The sequence below is a fragment of the Pongo abelii genome, chromosome 5 (genome assembly GCF_028885655.2).
Source record: "Pongo abelii isolate AG06213 chromosome 5, NHGRI_mPonAbe1-v2.0_pri, whole genome shotgun sequence".
In the NCBI taxonomy this organism is placed as follows: Eukaryota; Metazoa; Chordata; class Mammalia; order Primates; family Hominidae; genus Pongo; species Pongo abelii.
Window position 1 is genome coordinate 49,168,588 of NC_071990.2, and position 7,110 is coordinate 49,175,697.

General features: G+C 39.0%; 1 pseudogene; it reads left to right on the forward strand.

The window, feature by feature from the left end:
- The first annotated feature begins 4,896 nt into the window (after positions 1–4,896).
- On the forward strand, positions 4,897–6,768 carry LOC134761633 (uncharacterized; annotated as a pseudogene).
- The last annotated feature ends 342 nt before the right edge of the window (positions 6,769–7,110 follow it).

Here is a 7,110-nt window from a genome sequence, read left to right on the forward strand (position 1 = left end):
ATCAGGATACAAATGTAAACATGGATTATCATAGGAAATGAATTAGTGCCATAATGTAGATCAAATGTCAGTCATCTACATGATCTTTGCTCATCTTTCATTTATACATTTTAGCACAATTTTTAGAATATGATCAATATTGAAATAGTTGTCTTAGACAAATGTGTTCTTAAATATGCTTCATAGACCATTAAATTAAGATGACTCTTATTAGACAAATAGCACATTAAAATAGGCACTAGCATTTTTCACTGTCACAATCATAATGGACATACAGAGCACTATTTTAACACACAATAATATCATTTGTCTTATTGTGCTGTGTTTTTTTAAATATCACATACTTATTTTTATTATATTTATTGTGGTTGAACACTTAATATATAAAATGTCCATCCTCTTAACGCATTTTTAAAGGTAAAATAGAGCATTGTTAACTGTAGGCACGGTGGTGTACAGCAGATCTCTACAACATTCATCTTGCATAACTGAAACTTTATAACCAGGAAACAACTCCCCATTTCCCTGTCCCCTTGTCACCTGGCAGCCACTATTCTACTTTCTGCTAGTCTGAGTCTGACTATTTTAGATACCTCATATAAGTGAAATAATGCAGTATTTGTCCTTCTGTAAATGGCTTATTTTGCTTAGTATGTCTTCAAGGCTTGTACATGTTGTTGCATATTACAGAATATTTTAAAGACTTTAAAGACTGGTAATATTCTGCTGTCATGTATAAACCACATTTTCTTCATCCATTTTTCTGTCAATGGACGGTTTAAGTTGTTTATATACATTGGCTTATCAGACAAATAGCAAATTTTGTAAATAGTGCTGCAATGAATACTGACATGCTATTATCTCTTTGATGTCTTGTTTTATATTCTTTTGGATAAATGGCTGGAAATAGAATAATGTGGGAATTCTATGTTAATTTTTTTAAAACTTCCATACTGTTTTCCATGAAAGGCGCATCATTTTGCATTCTCCCCAATAATGTAGAAGAGGTACAATTTCACCATATCCCCAGCAACACTTACCTTTCATTTTTTTGATAATAGCCATCTTAACTGGTGTGAGATGATATCTCACTGTGATTTTGAATATGCATGTCCCTGAAGATTAATGACATTGAGCAATTTTTCACGTACCCATTGGCCACTTGTAAGTCTTTGGAAAAATGTTATTTAATTATTTAGCCCGTTTTCTATCAGGTTATGAGTTCTGTATGCATTTTGGAAATTAATTATCTATCTTATGTATAGTTTGCAAGTATTATCTACATTTGCATAGGTTGCCTTTTACTCTGTTGAATTATTTGCTTGCTATACTGGAGCTTTTTAGTTCGATAGACCTGACTTAGTTTATAGCCACAATTGCCTATTTTTACTTTTTCTGCCTATAGTTTTGATGTCATATCTACAAAATCATTGCCAAAACCAATTTCAAAAAAACCTTTTCCTTGTTTTTTTTTCCCCTGGGAATTTAAAAAATTGAGATCTTATGTGTAAGTGTAAATCTATTTCAAGTTGACTTTTTGTGTATATGATATGAGTCTAATTTTTGCGTGTGGATATTCAGTTTTTTCAATATCATTTATTGAAGAAACTATCCTTTCCCCATTGTGAATTATTTACATCCTTGTAGAAAAACAGTTGACCATGTATGTATTGGTTTATTTCTTGGCCTTCTATTCTGTTTCATTGTTCTATATGTCTGCCTTTATACCAGTGCCATACTGTTTTAATTACCATGGGTTTTTAATGTATTTTGAAATCATGAAGTGGGTTGCCTCAAATTTGTTTTTCTTGCTCAAGATTGTTCTGGATATTTGTGGTTAATATCTAAAATATGCAATGAACTCCTACAACTTGGTAATAAAATACCAAGTAATCTGATTTAAAAATGGACAAAAGACCTCAATAAATATTTTTCAAAGGAGACATAAATTTCCAACAGGTATATAAAAACTTTATCAATGTCACTAATCATCACTGAAATGCAAATCAAAACTCAGTAAGATATTACCTTTTACTTCTTAGAATGGCAATTATCAAAATGATAAGAGATAACAAGTGTTGGTGAAGATGTGCAGAAAAGGGAACTCTTGCATACTGTTGGTGGGGTTATAAATTGGCATGGTCATTATTGAGAAAAATATGGAGGTTCTTCAAAAAATTAAAAATAGAATTACTATATGATCTAGCAATTCTATTTCTGGGAATATATCCAAAGGAAATTAAATTACTGTCTTGAAGTAATATCTACACTTCTTTGTTCACTGTTGCATTCGTCACAAAAACTGTTATAGAAGTAAACTGAATGCCCATTAATGAATGGATGAAGAAATGTGATATACACAGATCATATACATTGGAATAATGTTCAGCCATAAAAAGAAAGAAATCTTTCCCTTCTTTCATTTCACATAATGTCCTGTGGGGTTATCCATGTTGTCACGTAGCTGAACCTGCAGGACATTTTGTGAAATTAAACAATCCAGACACAGAAAGACAAATATACCATGATTTCAATTATATGTGTAATCTAAAAAAGTTGAACTTATAAAGGCAGAAAGTAGAATAGTGGCTGTCAGGAGACATGGGGAGATGTTCAAAGAGTATAAACTTTCAGTTACAAGTTGGATATGTTTTGGGAACCTAAAGTACAACATGGTTACTACAGTTGATAATACTGCATTGTTTACTTGAAATTTGATAACAGAATAGATTATACGTGTCCTCGTTCTCTTACACATGCAAATAATTGCAACTACAGGTGGTATTGGATGTGTTAAATTATTTGCCTGTGATAATCAATACACTGTATATACACACACATATATATATACACACACACATATATATACACATATATACATATCAATGTGTGTGTATCAAATTATCATATTGTACACATTGGGCGTATACATTTTGTCAATTAAGTACGATTTTTTTTTCAGAGAGATGGGTTCTCAGTATATTACCCAGGCTGGTTTCAAATTCCTGGGCTCAAGTGATCCTCCTACCTTGGTCTCTCAAATTGCTGGGACCACAAGTGTGAGTCACTTTGCTCAGTCTATCAAGACTTTCTACTTTAATATGTTGATATTATTATATAAATTTTTTCATGTATTATGTTAATGTGGTAAACTATATGGTTTGATTTTCAAATGTTAAACTAAATTCTCATTTTTGAAATAAATGAAGTTTAGCTGTAATATATTATCTTTTTAAATAAAGGACTGTATTTGGTTTAATATTTTGTTTAGCATTTTGCATCAATGTTTATGAAGGATTGGTTCTAATTTTCCTTCTTGAAATGCTTTTTAATATAAGTTTTATCCCTCTAACTATAGTAACTTTAGGATCTACAGTGATGTCTCTTTCTTAACCTTAATATTGGTAACTGACACGTGCACTTCTTAGTCTTTACTGGTCTTCCTTACTTTTAAGAATTTTATTGGATCAGCAGTCTTCAACATGTGATTGCAGAACTCTATGGATCCCTGAGACATATTGTGGGAAAGAGAGTTTCTGAAGTGCCAGATGAGTTGGTCTCCCCTGTGTGAGACACCCATGGGGAGCCATGGGCGGCCTCTGAGGAGAAAAGTCTCCTTATTGCCTTCATGTCTTTATGCCCTGAGAGATAACGGCTCAGCGGCATTCCACAGGTTGTTCAGGGAGATAACACGCCCTTGAAGCAGTGGAGTAAAATCAAACATCTTGGCTCCTCCTGAAACCCGCTCCCACCCATTTCAGTCCCAATAAGTTAAAGATCTTAAGTAGTTTAGACACTCGCCTTTGCTCAAGGAAATTCAAGGAAACCGCCACTACTATGCATCTTATTGAATGACTCACAAGTTCTCCTTCATTGATTCTTTTCCTCATCCCTTCCTCCCCCTCCCATGTGCCCTAAGAACAAAGAGCTTATAAACCAATAAATTGGGTGGAGGCCGAGAGCTAGGGGCCCTGAGCAAGCCTCCGATGCTCCGGTCCCCTTGACCTTTTAAACTCTTATTCTGTCTCTTTCTAACTCCTTTGTCTCCGCTGGACTTGGGGCACCCACCGGGTGGTGTGGGGCTGGTTTCCCCAACATCTGGTGCCCAATGAGGGGCTCCACATAATCCCTACAAATAATCCGGTGAAGGAACGCCAGAGCGTGGAAAGTGGAGGACTACTGACAAAGGATGCTTGAGTACGTTTTCACTTCAAGCTCTACCGGTAAGTAGGGCGCTCAGAGAATTCCAGGGTAACCTCGGGAAAGTATGGGTCAGGCTAAGAGTAAGTTTGCTAATTACTTAAGTCTGGTGCGGCCGTTATTGCGCTGCAGAGGGGTAATTGTGAGTACCCAATATCTCACATCTTTGTTCCATCTGGTAGAAGAGTATTCTCCTTGGTTCCCGGAATATGGAACCATGAATGTAAAAGATTGGGACAAGGTCGGATCAGACTTAAAACCAGCACAGCAAGAGGGCCACGATATTCCCTTCTCCGCTTGGTCTGTGTGGTCGGCAATTAAAACAGCACTGGAGCCCTTCCACACTGAGGAGGAGGAGGAGTTTCAGGATGGCATAGATAAGTTTAATAATCAGGAGTCTGATGATCAGCAAAGTGAACCATCACAGTCTAGTTTAAAAAAGGGGGAGAAACGGGAAGGTATATATGCTAACTTCCAAAAACTTATGAAAGAAACACTTCCACCTACTGCAGAAACAGTGCCACCTACTGTGCCTTTAGGGGAAGGTCCGGAATGGCCACCCACGTCTCAGCTTTATGAATTTTTGGAAGGGAGCCTGAGGAGAGGAGGCTGGCTGCTCCCATGGTTGCACGCCCGGCCATTAACTATGGCGAAGGGAAGCTTCAGGCTTTCCCAACAGCCAATTAGTGTGAGGGAATGATCCAGGCTTGTCCACCTGTTAATTATGGTAGAGGAATGCTGCAAGCCGGCCCAAATACAAATTATGGCACAGGGACAATCCAGGCAGCCATTCACCAGGCACGAGAAATAGGGGATTTGGATGCTTGGCAGTTTCCAGTAATTATTTCTTCAGCTGAGGAGCCCGGAGAACATGCTCAAGCACGCTGGGAGCCATTTCCTTTTAAAATATTAAAAGACTTAAAGTAAGCAATTGGAAAATACGGGCCAAATTCTCCTTATGTTCATTCGTTGTTACAATCCGTGGCTTATAACCGGCGTTTAAAACCTATGGATTGGGAGTCATTAGCCCGATCCACCCTGTACCCCTCTGAATTTCTCCAATTTAAAACCTGGTGGATGGATGAGGCAACAAATCAGGCACGCAGAAATGCTCAAGCCCAACCTCCTGTTAATAGCACATCTGATCAATTGCTTGGAATTGGACAGGCATGGGGTACTCTCAATCAACAGATGGTAATGGGTGATGAGGCTGTTGATCAGCTCAGAACTATATGCCTAAGAGCCTGGGAAAAAAGATTCACGACCCTAGTACTACTTATCCTTCTTTTAACTCAGTTCAACAGGGTCCAAGGAAGCCTTATCCAGATTTTATCACCCGTTTGCAAGATGCGGCTCAAAAGGCTATTTCGGATTTTCATGCCAGGAAAGTGATTGTTCAGCTGCTTGCTTATGAAAATGCTAATACAGAATGTCAGGCAGCAATTAGACCTATTAAGGGAAAGGCAGATCTAAATGAGGAAAAATCTTAAGTGAATACATTAAAGCCTGCTATGGCATTGGGGGGCATTTAGATAAGGCCAGCCTCCTTGCTCAGGCAATGGCTGGACTAAATGTAACAAAAAACACATGAGTGTTCCCTGGATCTTGCTATAATTGTGGACAGATAGGACATACAAAAAAAGAGTGTACAAAGAGCCAAAAAAGGCAAAACTCAGGACCGGGCCCCTATTCAAAGTGGGGCATTCCCAATTCAGGACTGGATGTCCCCGACTCCTAACGGAGTGTTCCCAGCCCAGTCTATCCCCGTACAAATGTACAGCAATTGTCCCCCTCCACAGCTAAAAGTGGGCAGTAGATTTATGCTGTACTGAAGCCACATCCCTCCTTCTTGGGGAGCCTCCTAGGAAGGTCCCAATGGGAGTTTACAGCCTATTGCCAAACAGCATGGTGGGACTTATACTGGGAAGGTCCAGCTTAAACTTAAAGGGAATTCAAGTACATACTGGAGTACTGGACTTTGATTGCCAGGGAGAAATTCAAATTGTTATCTCCTCCACTGTTCCCTGGAGTGCTAATCCAGGTGACAGAATAGCTCAGCTGTTGCTTTTACCATATGTTAATTTAGGAGAAACCTCGGAAAAAAGAACAGGAGGATTTGGAAGCACAAATTCAGCAGGCAAAGCTGCCTATTGGGTAAATCAAGTCTCTGACAATAGACCTATTTGTATGGTCACTATTCAAGGAAAACAATTTGAGGGTCTGGTTGACACAGGAGCAGATGTGTCGATCATAGCTCTTTATCAGTGGCCAAAAAACTGGCCCCAAAAAAAGGCCCCAGTGGGTCTTGTTGGGGTCGAGGGTTTGCTTGTATCTCACCAGGAGAGAATCAGCTTTCCATCTGGGTACCCACAAGACATCTTAAGCTGTGCCATGAGCCGAAGTCCAAGGAAGAGGAGAAGATCTCGGAACATCCCTGCACCCCCAGTTCATCAGATGGCTCAGATGAACACCTCTGTTGAGCAGATGGAAACCAGTAAAACTCGCCAAGCAACTCATCCCACCTGTGGGCAGATGAAGAGACTAGCTCACATTGCAGAGGAGAATTGAGGTCTCAGAACAAGCCGCTAACCACCAGTAATCTAATGGTAGCTATGAGGGCAGCAGTCTCCTTGGTAGTGAGTCTCCCCATACCTGAGGCAGATCAAAATTACACTTATTGGGCCTGCATTCCATTCCCACCACTGATTAGGCCTGTTACATGGTTATACCCTCCAGTGGAGGTTTATGTTAATGATAGTGGCTGGATGCCTGGACCAAAAGATAACCAAGGTCTTACTCATCCAGAGGAGGAAGGAATGTTAATAAATGTTTCCATTAGTTATTGCTTTCCTCCCATCTGCCTGGGGCCGGCAGCAGGATGTTTAAATTATGATAAACAAAGTTGGATGG